Source organism: Nycticebus coucang, chromosome 7 (assembly GCF_027406575.1).
Source record: "Nycticebus coucang isolate mNycCou1 chromosome 7, mNycCou1.pri, whole genome shotgun sequence".
Classification (NCBI taxonomy): Eukaryota; Metazoa; Chordata; class Mammalia; order Primates; family Lorisidae; genus Nycticebus; species Nycticebus coucang.
The window spans coordinates 50,378,179-50,402,414 of record NC_069786.1 but is presented as its reverse complement, the minus strand read 5'-3'; the positions used below and the strand labels follow the sequence as shown (position 1 = coordinate 50,402,414).

The following is a 24,236-nucleotide window of genomic DNA, read 5'->3' as shown; positions in this document are numbered from 1 at the left end:
ATACACTGAATCAAGGTACATATTGAGTAACACTGTTAGGAAACTGAAAAGTTCAGGTTGTACAATATCCTTTCCATCAACTATTTTGGTTTCCTCAATACCTCAGTGACTTTGAGGAGAAAAGTGGGATAGTTATGCAACAAGGAAATCTGGATTGGGTACTGGAAGGAAAAAGAAAGAAGTACTAGTAAAGACATTGGTGACGTCTGGATTTTACCAGTAGGTTTATTAATAATTATGGCCAATATCAATTTCTTGATCCTGATTATTGCATGGTTTATGTAAGATGTTAATACTGGGGGAAAGTGAAGTGTATTCTGCAATGCTGTATTATTTTTGCAATTTTTTGATAATTCTAAAATTATTTCCAATTAAAAAGTAAAAAAATAGAACCCAACAAATGCAAAGTGTACAACTTGTTTGGTTCCAAATTTGAACATATCAACTCTAAAAGAACATTTTTAGACAATCTGGGAAATTCAAATATGAATTTGGCATTAAATGTGCTTAGTTTGTTAGGTATGAAAATAATTTTGTGGTTATAGAAGAAAATTCCATTATTCTTACAAAATACATAGAAATATTTGGTGGTAAAATGTTCTGATTCTAAGATTTTGACTTAAAATTTTTAAAAGAAGAAAAATTGAGTTTTGATTATTTTCATTAGTATTGGGTGAATCTGAGGATGAGCTTATGGGACATCCTCTCCACGTGTGTGTGTTTGCAAACTCTAATATAAAGTTTTTAAAAAGATTACATTCTAGATGCAAATATAAAATAAAGAGATCCATTTTCTTTCTGAAATACAATAAAGAATAAAGTGCTTTTTTAAAAAAAAATAAAAAAGAACGTTGTGCCTGTGGCTCAGTTGGAAGGGGGCCAGCCCCATATACCAAGGGTGGAGGGTTTGAACATGGCCCTGGCCAAACTGCAACAAGAACAACAACAAAAATAGCCAGGCGTTGTGGCAGGCACCTGTAGTCCCAGCTACTTGGAAGGCTGAAGCAAGAGAATCACCTAAGCCCAGGAGTTGGAGGTTGCTGTGAGCTGTGATGCCACAGCACTCTACTGAGGATAATAAAGTGAGACTCTGTCTCTAAAAGTATTTTTAAAAATTACATTTTATAACATTGGTTTGGCTATATGACTAAAACAAAGGTCTGGATCCATCTAAGCCTCTGCCCATATCTTTCACTCACTATATGCTGTTTGCTGTAAGTACTTTTTTTTTTTTGCAGTTTGCTGGGGCTGGGTTTGAATCTACCACCTCTGGTATATGGGGCTAGTGCCCTTTGAGCCACAGGCACTGACCAGGTGTAAGTGCTATTTTTTTTTTTTTAATTTCAGTAGATTTAGGGGATAAAAGTGGAGCTTTGCTACATGGACATATTGTATGTAGTATAATGGTAAAGTCTCCATTGTTCATTATACCATGTGACCATGCATAGCCATAAGTCAGCTCCCACTCATAAGTGAGAACAGGTGCTACATGCATTGGTTTTCCATTCTAAGTTACTTAATTCATGATAATGGCCTCCAGTTCCATCTAAGTTGCTGTAAAGGACATTATCTTGATCTTTTAAATGGCTGAGTCATATCCCATGGCCTTGTTATGTTGCCCAGTCTGGTCTCAAACCCCTGGGCTCAAGAGAGCCTCCTGCCTCAGCCTCATGAGTAGGTGGGACTACAGGCATAGCTACTGATCTCGCTGTTGAAAAAGATGCCTGGCAATCCCTGCATCTACTCTGAGGACCTTTAGAAAGAAAGGATTTTTTAATTAAAGCATAAGTGCTATGGAATTTCTTATTAGGAGGCTACTGAATTCTAACATAACAGATAAAATGACAAGTGCATCAGTTGTGTTTTGTCCATAATTAGGATATACAGAAGTTTTGGAATTTCCATGCAGCTAATCACCAAGTTATTAGGGGGAAAAGGTATAGTTTCTTAAATTTCTACACACTGTAATTATCATTTTTAAAAAAAAAATTTAAAAAACTATTTTATCAGATATTTTTACCATGTGCATGACTTTTATAAGCCTCTCTCTAAATTTCAGTTTTCTCATCTGATAAAAGAGGATAATAGTTAGAATTCTAAGAAATAACTGAAGTATTACATGTGAAGTGTTTAGCAAAATATCTGATGAAAAATGACTACTAAATAAAACTAAATTATAATGATAATATCTCCATTCTTCCATTCTCTAGATGGAGATATTCCTGAATAACATTGGTCATATTATAGGATCTAAAATAATTATATCCAATTAAAAAAAAACTTATCTGGTTTCACTTTCTAGCCATTCCTGTGGGAAAAGTTTCAAAGTGTCACTCAAAATCCATACTTTAGGAGGATTTCAGATTGAGCAAGGATATGTTGTTGCCCCATAACCTAAAGGAGCCCAAAGTAATATACGGTATGATAAAAACATACTCCATCTCCCAACACTTGTCAATGGAATATTTGTTCCACTCTTCCTTCCAAAAAAAAGGGTATGCAAATATCTTTCAATGATCAAGTCATATAGGAACTGAGGATAAAAAAGAATTATATAACAAAAGACTATCCATTTCTGGCTCAGCGCCTATAGCTCAGTGAGTAGAACGCCAGCCACATACACTGAAGCTGGCGGGTTTGAGTCCGGCCTGGGCCTGCTAAACGACAATGACAACTGCAACCAAAAAAAAAAGAAAAAATAGCTGGGTGCTGTGGCAGGTGCCTGTAGTCCCAGCTACTAGGGAGAATGAGGCAAAAAAATCGCTTAAGCCCAGAAGTTGGAAGTTGCTGTGAGCTGTAATGCTACGGCACTCTACCGAGGGTGACATAGTGAGACTGTCACAAAAAAAAAAAAAGACTACTGATTTCTATAAGACATATGATATAAGATAATTTCTTACTTGATTAATAGTAAATGTAAATTTAACTGACCAAATTTTTACCTATCATAAGTTATTTTTTTGTTGTCTATGCTTAAGTCTCAACAGGATAAAATATAACAGTGACATGGGAAGTGGGCCGTATGAGATCTAAAGTAGAGAAACAAATGGACAGTAGTAAAACAAAGGTTAAAATAAGAGAACAGCACGAAACTAAGGGCAGGGGAAGATCTAGCAATTAGGAAGCAGTTTCCAACAATGAAATCTATTAGAGCAGAAAAAGTTCTCCTGGGGGAAGTATAGAAATCTTATGGACCAAGTCATTTCAATAGCTAGACAAAATAATCAAAATTGGCATTAAGAGAGCAGTCCCTCAAGAGAAAGAGGAGGGTGGGAGGTTGATTAGATAATCTAATAGAGCTGTCTCATCTTTAAATTTCCATGATTCTAAAATTCTATGAGATTTTCAGACAGTTTGATCACTCACTAGAGAGATTTTAATTTCATTTTTTATGACACATCTAATAGGTGAACAGCAGTGATCCTGCAAGCTTGGCCTGACTTGCTCTCTAGGGCTGGTATTTCTGGCACAGAGCTAACGACAGCTCTAGCATAAACCTCAATGAAACCAATAATTACTTAGTAATCCCTGTGCAGAATTTCCATCAGACACGGAAGGCTCACATCACATCAGCACTACTAATGTAGAATTATTGAAATTTAAATCAGAAGTGTTTATCCAACACTATGATGAGATAAAGTGATTTGAGACGGCTTATCATGATTAAGCCTGCAGATTGCAGATTATTATTAGAATGAGAAAGAAGTATGAAATTAATGGGAAGAAAACCAAACATAGGTTCTTATTATCAGGAGAGAGAAAAAAGATTGTATCTTGAATGCAATTAATACACTAAAATGATTGCGGTATTCTCTTGTTTCCTTGCATTAATCACTTTTATAACTGAGAACTGGCATAGATATGACATAATGCCTCAGGGCCAAATTACTTGCCAGGAGAAGAAAAACAAAGTCCTAAAATCACTCACAAGGAAGACACAAATTAATATTTGTGGGTAAAGTAAAGATCAACGAGAAATTGCAATAAGGATAAAAGGGTTAACATTAAGCTACACTTCAAATTCATGTTTCAAAACATTTCTACAGAATAATTATTAACACTTGCATAGAAACATCATCCCTGGGAAATTAGTTTTTTCTAAAACACAAACTGAAAGATTAACAGTAAAAGTCATTAGCTATGCATTTGCTCATGTATTATTTTCTATTTTATAGCCCAAAGTTATAAAGAATACTGCTGATAGAGCCTACCAATACATAATTATTTGCATTTATTTAACACCATGCATATAACTTATAGTTAATTGTTAGTACTTTTATGTTTCCAACAATTTACATAAGTTTAAAAGTGTGGATATGCTTTTATTTTCAAATAGAAAATGACCTCCATCCACCTTGGAATCTCATTTATTTATACACCATATTTTGTAACACATAGCAGTCATTCCAAAATCTATGTTACATGAAAGGAAAAGTTAAAATAAAAAACAAAAACTATTATCCTTTTATTATTTTTAATCAGTTTTCTACACTGTACCATAGAAACTACTTTTTAAATGTAAAACTTTTAAAAAACTTTGATCAAATGGTAACAATCGATGTTCTTTTTCATAGAACACTGTAAAAAGCAATTTTTACTGACACAGTATAATTAATTTTATAAGATGATTTTTGGGATTTAACCATACTAATTTGCTCCCAAATTTTAAAATGTTCTGCATTTCAAATAAAGGTTTTTGTTATTATTTCAGTTATGGTTTTGTGAATATACTATATGCCAGGCAAAGTAACATGCTGATAACATTTGCACTCTAGTGGGAAAAATAACAACAACAAAAAAATAAGCAAACAAATAACTGAATGGCATTGCGACAGGCAGTAACCAGATCTCTGAAGAATAATAAAACAATATGGTGGAGCACTTATTTATATATTGGGTGCCAAGAAACACTAACCCGATTAGCAGATGCAGGGTGGATACAGTAAGCAACGAAAGCCATGAAAATATCTGATAGGAGAGGGTTGCAGCAGACAGACAATAAATGCAAAGGCCCTGTGGTGAGGGCAAGCTTGGCAAGTCTGAGCAGCAGCAGTCAATCTAATATGATTGAAGGGAAGAGAGTGAGGCAATGAATATTAAGAATTGAATCAATGAACCAGTAAGGAGTTTGCTCACATAGGCCTTAGAGATATCAATGAACTATAAGATAAACAGAAGACCTTAGGCAGGGGATCTCTCTCCAGTCAACATGCGTTGACCTCAGGCAGGGGATCTCTCTCCAGTCAATATGCATTGACCTCAGGCAGGGGATCTCTCTCCAGTCAATATGCATTGATCTCAGGCAGGGGATCTCTCTCCAGCCAATATACATCAGCACTTCTCATAGGTCTATGTGTAAGTGCACACAAGGTCAGTACTGGGTTAACTTAGACATTTTCCATCTTTCTACCCCATCAGTTCTTTCTGGTAAACATGGACATGTGTAATAAACCTATAAATAGATTGCAAAGGATGGCATTGAAAGTGGACTACTTTTCAATCAATATTAATGTCTACTTCAGTTAAAGAAAAAGAGGCAGCAAAATAAAAAATTGAGCAAAAAAAAGAGTAGAACTTTTTGCTATTAACAGTTATTAATATAGGTCTTTGGAGTACAATTAGCAATGGAGATTTTTTAAATTCCTGGGGGTATTCTTTACAGCTGAGTTAATAACCATGTTCATTTACTTTTTTAGAAAGGAGCTAAATTTGAAACATATATTAAAGAAGCTGAGAAGCTAAGAAGAACCTCCTGCTTCAGGAGAAAAAGATAGAGAAAAAATAGTTTATGTAGAAATGTGGCTTAGGAAAGAAAGTAAATTCTATATTGAGTAGAAGTCAAACGAATCAGGCAAGGCCACTTTCTTACACGCTTGACTCCTGGGGGTGACAGCAGCTATTTCTGTACATTCAACACACCATAAATACACAAGCCTTGCTTTTGTGCAAGTCACGGTCCCTGCTTTAACTGTCTTACCTATTTATGGCTGTGATCTTTTTCCAGAATTGCTTTCTGGCTCTAAAAGTATTATCTTTTACATTTTATATCTTACAATAATTTTTTAGAACTTAACAAAGCTTTCAAAATGCTCCATTCCTTCTGAGGTAAGTGGGGAAAAAAGAAAGAAAGAAAGAAAGAAAATGAAAAAGGTTAAAAGGTGAGCAAAAATGATCAATTTATCAATTTTATGTATTAAGAGATTTCCTCCCTTAACATACTTCATTTTATACTCTACAAATGATCTAAGAATTATATTATTATCATAACTCTACATTGAATTAGACACTATCTATTTGAAGGCTTTGCTAGTAATTTATAGAATAACATGTCCCCTGGAGATGGAGTTGTATCATCTTACATTCAAAGTCACACAATTGGGCAAAAAACAAAAGAAACCACACCAAATTGGCTTAAAAAGTAGAAAGTTAAACTTTAAAAAAATGTGTTTTCAGCAGTAATCTTGACATAACTTAAGAGGGACTTTACCTAACAAATGCAATCAGTGTAACCTGGGTTATTGTACCCTCAATGAATCCCCAACAATAAAAAAAAAAAAAAAGTTATTTGAAACAAAATAGTAAAAAAAAAGAAAGAAATTAGGGAGAAATGCAGTATTTGCCTGTAATCAGCAAACATGGAGATGGCATGATGAGTTGATTAACATCCATATTTAAAAGAGCTATAAGTTGTGACTAACTGGGGCGTGTAAACCAAATTTCGGGCCATAACACATACGGATAATGCATTTATCTCTGACTCAGTCGGAACACATTGTTCTTTCTATGTGAGAAAGATGCCAGCTGACAACATCAGAGTCTACAACTTAAGCCCTCACAAACTCAACATTTTTAACCTCAGGGTGAAGGGTTGAATTCACAAGATCAATATACATTCCAAACTCTAGATCTGAAATTTGATTCATCTCAATAGGTAGCATTGTGATTAAATCCATATCCTTTAATATATTGATGAGCTAATTATAAAACTGGTACCAAACAGTAACAATTTTTTTTTTTCTTGAGACAGAGTCTCACTTTGTTTCCTCCTGGTAGAGTGCATGGCGTCATAGCTCACAGCAACCTCAGACTCTCAGGCTCAAGAGATTCTCTTGCCTCAGCCTCCCAAGTAGCTGGGACTACAGGCACCCGCCACAACGCCGGGCTATTTTTTAGAGATGGGGTTTACTGTAGCTCAGGCTGGTCTCGAACCTGTGAGCTCAGGCCATCCTCCTGCCTCAGCCTCCCAGAGTGCTGGGATTACAGGCATGAGCCACCGTGCCAGGCCCGAACAAATTTATCTTGAACAGCAGCAAATTAGCATAAATATCTAAAACTGAGTTCTATCAGAAGTCACTAAGATAGGCATAAATGTGTAAGAAAAAGAGGGGAAAAAGGAGTTAAATTTTGGGATCTTAACAGAAGTAATTTCTGTAAAAAGAGTATAGAAAGAACCAGAGGAAGAAAAGGTCTCTGATCCAGGACATTAGGCATGATAAAAAAGGTTGACTGGGAAATAAGTGGAGAAAAACTCAGGGACCATGAATAATCTGCTCCATCTTGGAGAACTCATGGGTGGTGCGTTCCCATCAGCAACACTTTGAGTAGATGCTTCACGGGGCTTCCAGTGGTTTGCACTTGGAAAAGACCCCAAGCCAGGCAGAAAGTAGAGCACGGCAGCAAGAACTTACTAATTAATGATGGCAGATAGGCGAGGAAGAAAGACAGTCTTGCCCCTGTTTACCACTAAATACAAGAAAGAAATGCTTTAGCCACCTAACACAGTGGTAAGGAGTGTGAGTTCTAGCTACTTGCTACTCTGTAACCTAAGTTAGTAAGTTAGCCTGACTAACATCAGTTCCTGCATCTGAAAAACAGGATTGGTAATAATAATTACCTGTGGATACTCCTGGGGTTAGTGGATACTAAATGTAAAGCAGCAGCACAGGTAAGACGCATAGGAAGCCCGCAGTAAATGTTAGCTAAGTCTGTTACACACAATAGCCACAGTGCTCTTTTCCCACCTTCATTCACAATTTGACATATGACCTGGCAAAACAAATTATAGACAAATTATTTTCATATTTCTTCACTGGTCATAAGATAACCAAAACAAATCAAAACAAACTTTTATAGAGCCTCTAGCATTGTTTTGCACTTATAAGAATAAAAACAGAGAAAGATCCCCAAATTAAAAAAAAAAAATCATTTAGGCTAAGGAAGTTACTCTCGAGATCAGAACCACTGTCTCAACAATGAAATGTAAGGCCTAAAAACAATACCAAACAACTTAGAAAGTTTTCGTCTTCTCAACAGAATTAAAAAAGATTCTGCTTTTTTCTCAATAGAAGAATCATGAATTGGGCGGCACCTGTGGCTCAAAGGAGTAGGGAGCCGGCCCCATATACTGGGGGTGGCGGGTTCAAGCCCAACATTGCCAAAACTGCAAACAACAACAACAACAACAAAAAACAGAAGAATCATGAATTAGCAATTGCAGACTAGAATGCCTTGGATGGAGATTGCTAAAATATTGTTTTAAAATTAAAAGCATATATATTTAATAATTTTTCTCTTAATTCTTCTTTTTCATCTAACAATTTGGATGTGTTCTGTGTCCTACAGACCATGACAAGGCAGCTAATCAAAATTTCCTTGATTATATAAGTGCTTGTTTGGTTCTACTGAGATTTTGATTAAAATTGTATTACTGTTAGCAATCAGTTTCAGCAAATTTTACCTTTATAATATTGGCTCTTCTTATGCAAAACAGTAGAATTCATTTTTTGTACAAAAATTAGTCAAATAAGCATTTATCAAAAGAAGGAGTATATGTCACCTGCTTATTCTTTGTAATCCTTAAAAAGAGTTTCGAAAGATTTCTTTTTAAAATTACCCCAATCATTTTGTACTTTTGGTAATATATAATATCCTTTTTCTCTTATAGAACTGCGTTTATTTGTCCTGATTTAGTAGGAAATAATATTGACTGGGAATTTTTTCTTTGTCCACCTGAAAACTGGGAAACTACCAGAAAACTCAGGAGGCTTTAAGTACTTTTTATTCCAAAAAGAACCTCAAGCAACAGGGAGCAGGCCCCGCCTCCTCAGCCGTCACATGTGCAGAATTAGGTAAAATAATCTTCGTCTCTGCAATGCACCTGCAAGTTTTCTTCCCCTCTCCCATTCCACCAGGATGCCTTGAGAAGCACATTTTAACTATATGTTCCTAGACACAGAAGACTTGCTGGAGCAACTTGTGGGAGCAGGACAAGAAGCGGCAATGGTGTGGTGTGGTGAGGGCTCATGGAACGGGCAGGGGACAAAGAGGGACAAACCTATCCCTCTCCAAGGATGTGATGGTAGGGGGTAGAATACAGTTGAAAACTACTACAAAACATTTTTCTTTTCCGAGGAAGCTCTTAATTGACAGAAGATCCAAGAGCATATGTAAATACTTCTGAGTCCTCATCCTCCCATCCCTATCACATTTAACATAACCTGTCATTTGACATCTATCAAATTCCCTATCCCCTTTTCTGTCCATGGACGCCAGAAGATTTAAAGGGGCTGGGAAAAGACATATCCCCAAACCATGCTTCTCTTCCACAAGATTCTGGAAGCAGACACACTGAACTTTCCCCAGAGTGGTGCTTGGTATATATTAAGTATACAATAAATGTGACGAATACGTAAAAGCAGAGAAATTCATCCAGGCTTTATTTTACACAGAAAGAAACCAGTCATCCTATTTTCGCTATGGACAGAGAATACAAGAGACCACTTACAACAACATGCTCTAACATGACCTTTAACGTGGAATAGTGAGTTTTGCCAAGGAGCAGGGACAAATAAAACGTCTTTATTCTGACAAAGTTTTGTAAGAATTTGAGACCAAAGCACTTGCCAGCAAAGAAAGTTTTATATACTTAGATCTCAGTCTGTAGCTATTCTAGTTTCTTTTTGTGGTCTAAGAAATAGCTTAGCCACATTACCTCAAATATATATTTTCAGCTAGTCAGTTTTGGTAAAATTTTCATTTTTTCATTCATCTAGACTTTAATTTGGTATTTTTAAACTATTTTTTCAATTAGCAAACCAATCATTATGGTACCACTGAATGAGTTTTTTTTTAAGTAAAAACTGATTTGAAATGCCATGTTTAAGGTAGGCAGTATCTTATCTGTCACTGGGTCTTTGCTTTGATAAACTGTTCTGTCTTTAAGGTAGAATTAGTGTAAATAGTGGATGATCTCTCAGTTTTCATAAATTACTTTAATAATTGGCTGTTATGACAGCCTATTTAATAGGATATGTTTTTCCCATGTGCCGTTGCCTTGGCTTGCCTATTCTATTACTCCTTAGCCTTACTGTAGAGATCAGTTTCAATCATCTTTAAACTCATATTCAGTGTCCTTCATATAAAAATACTCCATATACGTGATGTTGAACTAAGTTTTCAAAAACCGTAAGTAAAATAAATGTGTGTATGCATATATGTGTGTATATCCAGATGCTTTAGGTATATGTATATATATATATATACATACATACATATGCATACATATTTATCTCTGTGTATTTGATTTTCTATGATATAGAATTTCTTTTTTTATGACACAGAATTTCACATGCAATAGGTGAAATAGATGATAGTTTTTAATGAACATTCACACACAGACATAAAATCTTGTATAAACTAGATATGCAATGTTGACTTTTTGAGTATTAGACCAAAAAATATAAACAGTTACAGATAGATACCATTCTACAAAGCATGTCATTACTTTATATGAGTACATGGTCAGGACTGCTTTAAATTGAGGTTTGAAGTTCACAAACAAACAGGAACTGCCTCTGATAGAAAACTGGTGAACAAAGGAAAACCTTAATCCAAGGGTTTATGTGTTGAAGGAGCCAAAACAAAAAAAAATATGACTACTCTGTCAATCAAACATTACTTATTCTCTGCCCTATATGATAACCGCTTTTGTCAACAATTCATTTTTCCTCTCAATTTGGTAATTAACCTAATTATCTCATTTCATTAGTTAACAGTTAACCTAGTCATTTTCACAGCACTGTCTCAGGTGAGATCATATGGTCTTCATCTCAGTTTTCTGCCTATTGAAATAAAACTCTAATCTCTCAGAGGTAACGGGGATATCCTTCTCATTATGTCTTACATGACAGGTAAGATATGGAGAAAGAACTTGGTGATTTATCCTCCTGCCCCTCCTGTGCTGTGTGGTAAGGAGGCTACTGCTGGGCAGGGCTTACCTGAAGCGTCTAAGGCTCATTACATGAGAAAATAAGCTCATAGCCTGAGGGGCGGGGGGGGATGAAATGAAACTGCTACTATCCCAGTCTGATCAGCCAGCCCTAAAGATGCATCACTGTGGCTCATGAATGTCGTAGCTCTCCAGACTTTTTATTGTCTGATAAATGGAGCAACTTTTGTCTCAAAGGTGACTCAACAGTAGGCCAATAAGAAAGGTTTTTCATGAACATTTCACACTCCTTTTCATTTTTAAATGCCAGCTCATTAAAAAGTGGCATGGTCGACATTGAGCTCCATAGAGACAGCGCCGGGGCAAGTGAGAGCCTGATGGGCGCTGGGCGACTCTGTGCCTCGCTGAGGAAAAATAACTAAACATGGGCAAAGGAGATCCTAAGAAGCCAAGAGGCAAAATGTCATCATATGCATTCTTTGTGCAAATTTGTCGGGAGGAGCACAAGAAGCAGCACCCAGATGCTTCAGTCAACTTCTCAGAGTTTTCTAAGAAGTGCTCAGAGAGGGGGAAGACCATGTCTGCTAAAGAGAAAGGAAAATTTGAAGATATGGCAGAGGCGGACAAGGCCCGTTATGACAGAGAAATGAAAACCTACATCCCTCCTAAAGGGGAAACAAAAAAGAAGGTCAAGGATCCCAATGCACCCAAGAGGCCTCCTTCGACCTTTTTCTTGTTCTGTTCTGAGTATCGCCCAAAAATCAAAGGAGAACATCCCGGCCTATCCATTGGTGATGTTGCAAAGAAGCTGGGGGAGATGTGGAGTAACACTGCTGCGGATGACAAGCAGCCTGGTGAAAAGAAGGCTGCAAAGCTGAGGGGAAAATACGAAAAGGATACTGCTGCAGACCGAGCTAAAGGAAAGCCTGATGCAGCGAAAAAGGGAGTCGTCAAGGCTGAAAAAGAGCAAGAAAAAGGAGGAAGAGGAGGAAGATGAGGAGGACGAAGAGGATGAAGAGGAGGAGGAAGATGAAGATGAAGATGAAGAAGATGATGATGATGAATAAGTTGGTTCTAGCGCAGTTTTTTTTTCTTGTCTATAAAGCATTTAACCCCTCTGTACACAACTCACTCCTTTTAAAGAAAAAAATTGAAATGTAAGGCTGTGTAAGATTTGTTTTTAAACTGTACAGTGTCTTTTTTTGTATAGTTAACACACTACCGAAATGTGACTTTAGATAGCCCTGTCCTGGTGGTATTCTCAATAGCCACTAACCTTGCCTGGTACAGTATGGGGGTTGTAAATTGGCATGGAAATTTAAAGCAGGTTCTTGTTGGTGCACAGCACAAATTAGTTATATATGAGGATGGTAGTTTTTTCATCTTCAGTTGTCTCTGATGCAGCTTATACGAAATAATTGTTGTTCTGTTAACTGAATATCACTCTGTAATTGCAAAAAAAAAAATTTGCAGCTGTTTTGTTGACATTCTGAATGCTTCTAAGTAAATACAATTTTTTTTGTTAAAAAAAAATTGGTCTTTCAAATTTACTGAAAAAGATTTCTGACTCCTATTCCCTCACCTTTTCTTAAGCACATCCCCTACAGAAGGAAGTCTGGTCAGTGAATGTGGCAGTTTCTCCAAATAGTTCATTTTTTCTTCAACACCTCCTGGGTAAAAATCAGATGAATGGGTTGAGGGATTATAGAAATTTATTTTAAAAATTTGTGATTTCTCTCTGTTATCCCTTTTCCCTCCTAACAACCAGAAAACCAGCCTGGCAGGTTTTCATTCTAAGTGGCAGCCTGGACAAAAGGTGGCCTAAGGGATGCAAACTTAATTCTTATCCACCAGCTGAATTCCCTTGTCGGGCTGTTACTGTCTTCATGACATGAAGATAACATGACTAGGTTGAATATACTGATCCCCAAGTCTGTGACAATTCACATGGGGCATGGTGAGGGGTATAACGCTATCATGTATCTCAATAAAAGCCTCTTAGCCCTTTTGCACCTGACAGTCCAGATGAGAAGTCTGGGTGTGTGTAGTAGTAGACGACTGAAAAAAGGTTACATTTAAATCTACTAGAATGGGATGTTGAGGTGAACAGGGAAAGCAGCAACTGAAACACTTGGCAAAGAAACACCTAGAATACAGGAGGGGTAGAGCAGAGTAGGATATTAATGATCCTTTTTCTTTCAGAGCCACCCCTAAACCTGTCCTCACAAAGAAAAAAATCTCAGCGCAGCTATCCCAAATGGTAAGCAAACCGCTTAGATGTAAATGACTCTTAGGTCTTCCATTCCTCCCACGAGGTGGTCACTATGACTTGATCTCCAAGAACTCATTGAGAAGCATTAAGTGGAAGCCACAGCTACCATGTATTTTCCACCAGGTGACATTGTTCACAATGTCTAGATGTATTTCACTACCATTCTTCCATGTGTCATTGGGTCAGCCCATGGGAGAGTTGAATGCACTCTTGTCTAGATGGCATAGACAAATAATTATGCCATTATTAGACCAGACTGTCTTCTTCTCAGGTAATCTCTTAAAGATACAGGCTTAACTGAATTTGGGCCCCTAAGATTTACCAGCTAGCCAGGAAGCCACATTGGAGGTACTAATAACCTATGTCCCCTGATTGATGTTGACAATAGTTGGAGTGAAAAACAATTATAATTAATACTTCCCTTTCAATGGCACTATGGGTACCTCAAGACTACACGATTTAGGTAGAAACCAGACATTAGTATGTCTTCACTCTAAGACTGATGTAATCTGTATTTAAAGGGTGGTTATAGGAGCCCTTCAGTTGGTTAAGAAAACACTTCAGTAGGTCTTATAGCTCTCAAATGATGGTTAAAATCTCTCTAGAATGGGCCACTCTTACTTTCTTAGGGAACTCCCAGGGGTGAAGGAACAAATGACCCATTGTTTATATATACCCCTTGAGTTGTTATCTCTATAATGAGAGCAATCGAATTAGAAAAAAAAAAGGTAACAAATGTCACTAACTTTATCTGAAGTTATCAATGATACCATTTGGGATACAGAAGGCATTTAGATCAGCTTCAACTCAGTGGTTAATATGGAAGACAGTATTGTCCTATTCATTCCTCTTTGAGGCCAAGGTGGAACCTGTGTAATCACTAATATACGCTGGTGTATATGGATTAATTTCTCTGGACAAGAAGACAGGTCAATAAAGAGACTTAAAGAGAAGGTGGTGTACCTTCCTAAGATATATTCTAATGTTGATTGGATTCTTTTAACCAGCTGATCTAGGATGAGGGTGGGGGGTCCACTGCTGAGTTCAATAGTTCAGGTTAGCATTAGTGCATGGCTAAAAGTCCTGTTGGCAAGTTCTATGGAGAAGATTTAACATATATAGGTCCAGTTTCTGTTGATAAGATAGTGGCATACTTGTGTGAAGATTTGAGTTCTGCCAAGAATGTGTACAGCCAAGGGATGTCTTTGAGAGGAGGAAGTTTTTACAGTAGTGAACATCCGCTGTTTTTGCTTAGAATTCCAGGCTGCAAGCCTTATCTGTCTCTTGATACTGAGTAGTCACATGAGCAACTAAGTAGGTCAAGTCTCCCAGAATATGACAGCCACATAACTGCTTGCTACCCAGTGGGAAGGGAATGTGTCTGTTTGCCATTTGCTACAGTATTTGATCCTTGCTCAAAAAGTTATGGCCCTAATTCCTCAGCTGTGAAACAAGCCCACTGCTTATGTGGCATCTATCTGGTTCCATTACATTGCCCCAGTTGTCCTTGGAAGGCAAGAGGGACAGACACAAATTTGCTGGTGCCCATGGTGCCTGTTGTGCCATGAGTAATAAAGTTCTTTATCTCTGACCCAAGAGTCTTACGTCTTCTGCTGGCATCCATGTAATGGTGAAAGGCTGACTTGTTAACTTGCAGGCAAGATAAAATCAAATATCAGAAGTTTCACAATTTCTGAGGGAAATAAATACTTTTTGAATGGGATATAATTGTATTCTATTTAGGCAGCTCAATAATTTTCAATAAATTGAATATATCTTTATAATCTGACTAAAGGCACACTAGTTGTGAAGTAGCTAGGCTAGTATTTGAAACAAGCATTATGAGTACAGAGCATGTTTTTAACCTATATTTCTCTATGTGTTGATATAGTTTGAAAATGTTGGAATATTTTGCACTTTATTTTCTAAATTTCTCATGTCTATTTTATGTAATTCTGTTAATAACTTGTCAAATATCAAATCTTTAAAGATCCATTTTCTAAATTTTTAATCATCTTAGGTAAATTTGGCAAATATGATCATTATTTTCTTAAGTTTGTGTGTGATAAATATGCACTCTTAAACCAATTATTTAATTGCAACATGCCCAAATTACACATGATGGTCTATCATTTGAATATAACAAATAGCTAAAGGGGATTGATTCAACCTTAAAAATAATTTAAATCTAGTTATATCAGAGCCCCATAATTGAAAAGTTCCAGAAGTCTAGATTCAAAAGGTGTGCTGAGTAAAAAATACATTCTTGAGTTACTTTATCCAAATTGTAATTTTTGGTTATGTACTGACTTTGAAATTGCCCCTGCATTCAATATTTAACCAAGAAAACAGCCAAATTTAAAATCATGTAGAAGTATTATTAACATGTTTTCTGAAACATAAAATAAAAACACCATTAGATACTGAACTTATGAGCACAAAATAGCTCCACTTCATGAGACTTCTCCATTTCAGTAGAGTTGTTTTATTCCTTCTGAACTTTTTGTTCTTATCAAGACACTTCCATGATTTTAGAAGTCCAGCTACCCCAGGCTGATGGCCCCATTTCATCAGCGGAAAGGGAAATTATTCTGCCCCGAATTCTTACCACTGCTTTTTAGTCCTCACTTTAGTCTCTTTAGTCTCTTAGCTCAGGTTTTTTACAAAAAAAAGAAACAAACAAAAAAAAACCCTACCTCTTTTGCCTCTTTTGTACCCAGAGCTATAGACTGCAGCTTTCACTTCCACACCATGTTCCATTTGCCACATGTACTTCTTCACAAAATTGTTCTTCGTCTCAGGATTTCCTGTTATCCCTTCAAAGTACTCAGAAGGCTCCCCTTTGGAGTTTTAAAAATCTTATTCTTGTTGACTGCCTTCCTTTTTGTTTACTTAAACTTTATAAATAATTTTAAATCATATTTTTTTTCTCTTTGCAGCCTAAGATCTGATTTGAAAATGAACTTCTGGGCCATAATCTATTTGTAACTTGCAGACTTTCTAAAATTTTATATTGAAATATAGAAAAACTCAAGCAATATAATAAATAAAAGTGATAAAAGCTACTTTACAGTGCTGAATACTATATAAACAGCATCTTTTCCACTACTTGATACTTATTTTGCACAGAGCAAATCAGAGGTATGATTATCTCATGAAGAATTTGGCAGAAAATTACTATGTATCATAAAAATGTGGTGGAGGCTTCTCCTTCGTTCTTACCTACCTGGCCATTTCCCATTACAATAATGGGAAATATGTACTAAACAGTCAGGAAATAAAAAATTTTTGCAAGTATGCACAGTGGAGGAAAATAAAGTTTGTGTGACTGACAAGAATAGCAAGTATGAGAAACAGCTCGAATATAAGTATGCTTGTTTAGTTTTTTCTCTAAAATTAGCATTTTTCAGGGAAACGAAAATACTAATTATTTCCTTAGAGTTATCCTATAAACCTGAACTCCTGAATTAAACATTTCCTAGCATTCACTGTGGGACTTCTTATGTATGTTTCACAGGCTGGGCTATTTTACATGTACTATAATCTACATATTTGAAAAACTGTTCTTTGAAATAACCTTGACATCCTGTCAAAATTTCATCTTTTGAGTGTAGTTTTCATCATTTCACTAGCTATGTCATGAATTTTATTTTATGTCAATAAAATTCTAGGCCTCCAAAATTTGAAAATGCTTTCAAAGTGGTGAATCTTTCTTAGAAATATAAAAGCTTTTTAAAAATAAACTTGAATACCTTAATGTAGGACTCATGGAAATACTACTGGAAGACCCTGTCACAATTATTCTGTTTTGTAACTTTATGTTCTTTTAATTTTTTTCTCTTTAGTTCAAAAATGAAACTGAAAATGTCTTAATTTTATGTATCAAAAAGTTACTAGTCAACAATACTTACTCATTTTATATTATACTTACACTCAAATATAGTATGAGTCTTGACCACATTTCATGTCCAGGCCATGATATATTTTTATTTCTGTATGCACTTCATTAGTGAGATATTCTATTTAACTATTTTTATTTTCATTTCAGTCCATCAGAGAAAAAATAAGTGTCAGCATACTCCCATGTAAAAATATGTACTTTAGAAGTCAGAATTTAAATTCTAGGTTTTTGAAGTAATAATTAAATAAATACAATAATTTAGCTCATGAAAAATATAGTGGATTCTTAACTCCATGAGGACTAGAATCCATAAGGAAAGATTGTGACTTATCAATCATCATTCATTTTTCCCTCTCACATTATTTATGTCTGTGTGAACCATTTTCATTTAAAATCAGTTATAAAAGACCAAGGCCTCAGGGTGCTTTTTAAATTATTCTTAATATTATTTTTAAAAATAGATGTTCATTTAATTCAATTCTAATTTCTCAACTCACTAAAGTCACATTTATAATTTACAAGAAAAATATAGGATATGAAGAATATTTACTAAAAAACAACTTTCTTTTTGGCATCTTGAATAACACATCCTTTGAATATGAAAATCCATTTAGTAAATGGTAAAACACTATTTACTGATATAATCTGTAACTTTAAGAAGTCTTCAAGTTTGTTTCCTCGGTGTAATGGAAGTCACCTCGTAACTAACCTCAAGCACTAAGAAGTTACAATTTGACATTGTTCTCAGCTACCTCCTTAATCTTTCTTCTCATTATTAGTTCCAATAGTGGAATTAGGTTATGTCAGTTTGATTTTAGTACCTTTAAGATACTATTGGGAAGGAGGAAGGAAAATGGCTGACTAGAGGTAGCTTTCATCAGAGAAGCCTGCCCAGAGGGAGAAATTCTGGACAGAAGTGGACTCAGTGAAGTTGAAGGTGGAGAGCTGAGCTAAAAAAAAAAAAAAAGATACACAAGTGCACATTATCTCTGCTAAGACAAGCTGTGACTCCAAGAAAGAGGGTCCAAGAAAATAAATTCCAGGTACAAAGCCCATCACCAAGAGCACAAAAGACCCTCCCCCACGTTGGAGGCTCGCTGTGGCTCTCTGCAAGGGAAAAAGAAACAAAAGACCTCTCATTTTACCCCATGGGAGAGAGCTGCTAAACACCAGGCCTCCCTCCTCCAGCAAGGTCCCATTTGTGAGCCTATGCATCATCCTGCCTAGTATAAAATTGAACAAATATTTTCCCTGCAATTCTGAAGTCCCAGTCCATCCTTCCCCTCTTGCCTGGTGATCTGTAGGTCTATCCACTGCAGAGCCCAGAGTGTTTAACAATTCTTTGAGAGGCCTGTGCATTGTGTGTGCCACTAGACAGCAGCATGGAAACAGTGACTCGAGTGTAAGCTGGGGAGCATGGGAAGAGAAGGAGAGAGAGATGTGCTGTGACATTGCATGGCCCACGATCTTTCCTGACTTGGTACCGGAGAGATCCAGGCTCCATCCCTTCTGGTTTGTGGGATGGAACTGCCTGTGGATTTCTAATATCGGGCCACTGGAGACTCTTTGAACTCTCCCTTTTGAGTAGTGATTATACTGCCTGAGACAATCTGATCAGAATTCTCAACCTGGGCTGTCCACATGGGGGATCTTTTGAGGTTGAGTGGTAGTTGTTTTGAGTGGGAAAGGAATAATTCTCCTCCTCCGCTGTTGCTGGTGAGGGCAGTGTACTCCAGTTGTATCTCTCCCCAGCTGAGATTTCAGCCTAATACTAGGACTCATTAGGATTTGGTGGAGACTGGTTGACTTCAAGACAGAGCCAGCTTGAACTATCTCACCAAGAAGATCCTCAGACTCTCTGGCTGCAGCTCTGAAAGTGACCTTTGTAAGACTGGAGGAGAAAAGCCACAATCACAAGCCCCAGGTCACTGGTAAAGTGACCTGGGGCCTCCAATCTAATCTCACCCTATCAGTTTTAATTGCCAATTTGTGGGAAATACTCACAGGGCAGAGCCAGCAGAAGTACTCTGGCAAAATGAATAATCAGAGTAGATCAACTCCCCTAAGAAATGACAAAGGAGATACAACAGAGGATGCCATTCATAGAGAAATGGCTGAATTGTCAGAAATAGAATTTAGAATATGGATGGCAAATAAGATGAATAGAATGGAGGAAAAATGGAAATAGAAATCCAACAAGTAGTTCAAAAATTGTCTCAAGAAATTAATTAATTCAAAGACAAAGTCACAAAGGATATGGACATAAAGAGGAAAGATAAAGCAGAGCTTGAGGAAGTGAAAAAGTTATTCAAGGAGCTTTGAAATACAGCAGAATCCCTCAGTAACAGTAGAGCAGCCAGAGGAAATCATCTCAGAAATTGAAGACAAGGCTTTTGAACGATCCCAAGTATTCAAAGAGGTAGAAAAAATAGAAAATAAGAACAGAACATTCCCTGAGAGAGTTGTGGGATCATTCCAAAAGACCAAACATCATACTTAAAGAAATTCCTGAAGGAGAAGAATATGGTTCTAAAGGCACAGATGCTCTACTCCAATATATTATGAAGGATAATTTCCCAAGCATTATAAAAGATACAGAAATTCAGATAAAAGATAGTTTATCTATTATCTATCATGCCTAGAAAGTTTCAGAACTCCAACAAGACTCAATCCAAATAAAGCATCTCCTAGATACATTGTAATTAACTTTGCCAAAGTTAGTATGAAGGAGAAAATTCTACAAGCCACCAGACATAAGAAAAACATTATCTACAAAGGGAGAAATATTAGAAGACTGCAGATCTTTCAGCTGAAACTTTTCAAGTCAGAAGAGGTTGGTCACTGATCTTCAATGTTCTAAAACAAAACAACCTTCAGCCCAGGATCCTGTATCCAGCTAAACTGAGTTTCATTTGTGATGGAGAAATCAAATACTTTACTGACATACACATGTTGAGGAAATTTGACATAACTAAACCAGCTCTTCAGTAAATACTCAGACCCATTTTCCATACTGACCAGCACAATTGTCTACCACCAAAGTAAATTCACCCACAATTTATCAAGCAAAACCTAACTTCCATAATGGTGACAGGATTAAAAATACGCACTGAACCTTTGAAATACATGATGACCAAAACACTACCATACCTAGCAATTCTCTCAATTAATGTGAATGGCATAAATTGTCTTCTAAAGAGGCACAGGTTGTCTGACTGGATACAAAAACTCAGGCCAGGTAACTGTTGCCTACAAGAGACCCTTACATCAAAGGATAAAAGAAAAAAAAAAAAAAAACCTCATGGTTAAGAGATATACATCTATAATACAAGCAAATGGAAATCAGAAAAAAAGAAAAACAGGGTTGAGATTTTATTTGTAGTTACATTAGGATTTAAACCAACAAAAGACAAGGAAAAGCAAGTCTGGACACTACATATTTGTTAAGGGAAACAGTCATCATGAAGAGATTTCAATAATTAACACTTTTGTGCCCTAACTGAATGCTCCTCATTTAATCTTAACAACAACCCCCTAAAGACATAGCATTTGATTTCTATTTTATAGATCAAGAAAAGAAAGGCCAAATAAATTAAGATAAGTGACTTTTTGGAAGCATGACAAGAGTAAAACAGTAAAAACAGTAAAAGTAAAAGTAACAATAAAAGTAAAAACAGTATTTGAACTCAGGCATCTAGCTTTAGAGTAAGGACACTAGCATAATACTACACTGTTCCTTCCATATCCAAGACTTAGGAAAAAGTGAGAATGTCTGAGACATATTCTAAAACAACTAATGCTTGTCTCCTCCAAGTCAAGTGAAAACCAGACAGTCAGAAGGCTCTTAGGGTTGGGGAGGCCATGCAGATTGCTCCTCTTGTAGTGATGATACCCCCCAAATGTTCTGCATTGCATGCCCATCTTCTAGAGCTTTTATATAGTATATATTTTACTTAAAATATAATCCATGAAGTAAGCATTACCTTTCTCAAAACACAGCAATGAAAAATATTTCTAATGACATTCAAAATACATTTTTGAAAATAATTGTTTGATGTCATTAAAAATGTCAAGCTCTTTGACTTTTTGTGAGAGGACAGCTACAAGAAATACAACAGAAGTGGGGAGATAGAATGGAAGGCAGGTCTCTGCAGTTATTCCTCCATTCAACAAAGGCTTTTTAAGGAATGGTCAAAATCTAAAACTTCTTGCCTCTAAAGTCAAGTCTATATTTTTATGCATTTATAAACTGAAAGAAGCAGAACTCTTTCATTCATTGTTTTTGAACTTTAGAGGAATTATAAGTGTTCTTTTAGAAGAAACTAGAAAAGCCTAAGCTATATTCAAAGATTTTAATAGGAAAATTTCCAGATCTCCGGGCAGGGATCTCTGTAAATCTATAGATCAAAATAAATCATGAAAAACCAAACATTGTGCAAATAAACTAATATGTACATGTTTGTTGAGTTTGAAGGACAATGAAAACAATCTATTTACTGTAGAGCCATGATATCGTCATTGCTTGTTTCTGCCAATCTCTTTTGAGACTTGGCACAAATGTCTTCAATTCATTCACTTTGTCCTGCCCATCCAACTTAAAATTACAACCCATTCCCAGACTCCATCTCACTCTGTTCTATTTTTGTTTGTCCTTAGCACTTACACTGTGCTCTGTATTGCATAATTTCTTATCTATCATGACTAGAATGTAAGCTCCATTCAAAATGGGGAGGAATAGGACTTTTTGTAATGCTATTCAGGAATAAATCTCAAGAATAGAGAACAATGCCTAACATAGATTAGGATATCAATAAGTTTTCGTCTCATTCTGGAATTATAATAAGGGAAGGGTGTGGAGGGAGGCTACATACACGGGAGAAAACAGAAGGCTTCAAGCCCTTACACTGAGAGAAGAACCAGAAACGTGGTGGAACAGTAGACTGGGGTCAAACAGGAAGTGGGACTTTTAATCCAAGTCTGGAGATGGATTAGCGGCAAAGGATTGAGGTTTTGAGCTGTGCAAGGTAAAAGAAGGAGGGTGGTTGACTCCAACATGTAGAGCCTTGGAGTCATCTGGGACTTGATTAGACTGCTGCCTTCTCCCTCCTCTCCTTCCCGCTTCTCCTGCTTCACCAGCACACATCCTTGCTCAGCATTTTCCCATGAATCCCTTTAAAATCTTACGAGATCTTTTCTTTCTACTGTGGGTTCTATCTTCTATCAAATTCATAAAATCACATACATGATTCTTACACATTCACAGTCTTATGTATTCAGGCCTGTTCCTCTTCCACCCCAACATTCATATACACACACCACCACACATACAATACATAAACTTGTCATGAACACACACCCAAAGTCTGTCAAATTCATAAAATGAAATACATATTTCTCATTGATTTCCAATCTTATATATTCAGCACTGTTTCTGTCCCTTCCCAATGCACACCCACATACCTACACATACAACCATGTACACAACATGCAAATACATCATCATGTACACACACACTACACACATACATATTCCCCCACGTTTACAACGTGCATATACATCATGCAAACACCTACACACACACACACACACTACCCCCATACACATCATGCACCCCATGCTCATATACACACCACGTACACACATTGCACATACAAATGCACACACACTCTCTTTTCCAGCAGTATTCATGTTCACCACAACCCTAAATGTCAGACATATATTTAAAAGTAAAAGATTCCTAGATAAAAGGTTCAATATTTTAAATATGTTAACTTTTCCCAAATACATCTAAAATCCAGGGGAATCTTAAAATCTCAGTAGTTTTTTTTTTTTTTTTTTTTTTTGAGAACTTGTTAAGTTGATTATAAAGTCCATCTGGAAGAAAAACTGTGCAAGAACAGCCAAGATAGTTCTGAGGAAAAAAGTAGAATAATAAGGGAAGACTAGCCTGTCTTGCATCAACATATACAAAATGTTGCAGTGATTAATATAGTGGGGTTTTGGTGTAGGGACATATTCATGACAAAGAAGAAAGTCCATGAATACTGGGACCTGAGCATTAGGATAAGTGAACTGTGATATTTGCTGCAACTTCATTTAGTGGTAAGAAAACAAAACAAAAAGACAGAATTTGCTTTTCTGTGACTGGCTTATTTCTTTTAGTACAATGTCCTCAAGTTTTATCCATGTTGTTACATACTGCAAAATTACCTCCTTTCATAAGGCGGAGTATTTTTCTGTATGTATATAGCACATTTTTTTCATCCTTTTACTCATTAAACATTTTTCCCACACCTTGGCTATATGATAATGGCTGCCAGAGGCTGTGAGAAAGAGGCAGTGAAGAGTTGTTTAATGGGTACAAAGTTTCAGATATTAAAGATGAATGTGTTCTGGAGATCTGCTGACGATATAGATAACAATTCTGTATTCTACCCTTAAAAATCTGTTGAAGGTAAATATCATGTTCAGTGTTCTTACATTAATATAAAACAATAAAAAAAATAAAAATTAGAGATAAACTAATAGAAATGGCTACATTAATCATTATGTATTCCAAAAAATACTATAAATTTATGGGAAGACTGTGCACAATATACCTTTTAGGAAGAAAGTATGTTATAGTAGGATACATGTGCATATATTTATATGTGTATATAACATATAAAATACACTCTAATTTTAATAAAATAACACTGAAAATATTAACAACAGCAAAACTACATATATTTGCTTATATTCATGACTTCAGCTAAAAACACCAAATAGTATACAAACTGTAAACAGTAAGATTTGGGAAGAAGGGATTTCACTTTTATACAGGCTGGAGTTATTA

The 24,236-nt window shown here is 36.2% G+C and overlaps 1 protein-coding gene across 3 annotated transcripts in view; it reads right to left on the bottom strand.

Moving 5' to 3' along the window:
- KCNJ3 (potassium inwardly rectifying channel subfamily J member 3) overlaps nucleotides 1–24,236 on the bottom strand; it is a 153,653-nt gene that overhangs the window by 26,587 nt on the left and 102,830 nt on the right. The window lies entirely within an intron of this gene.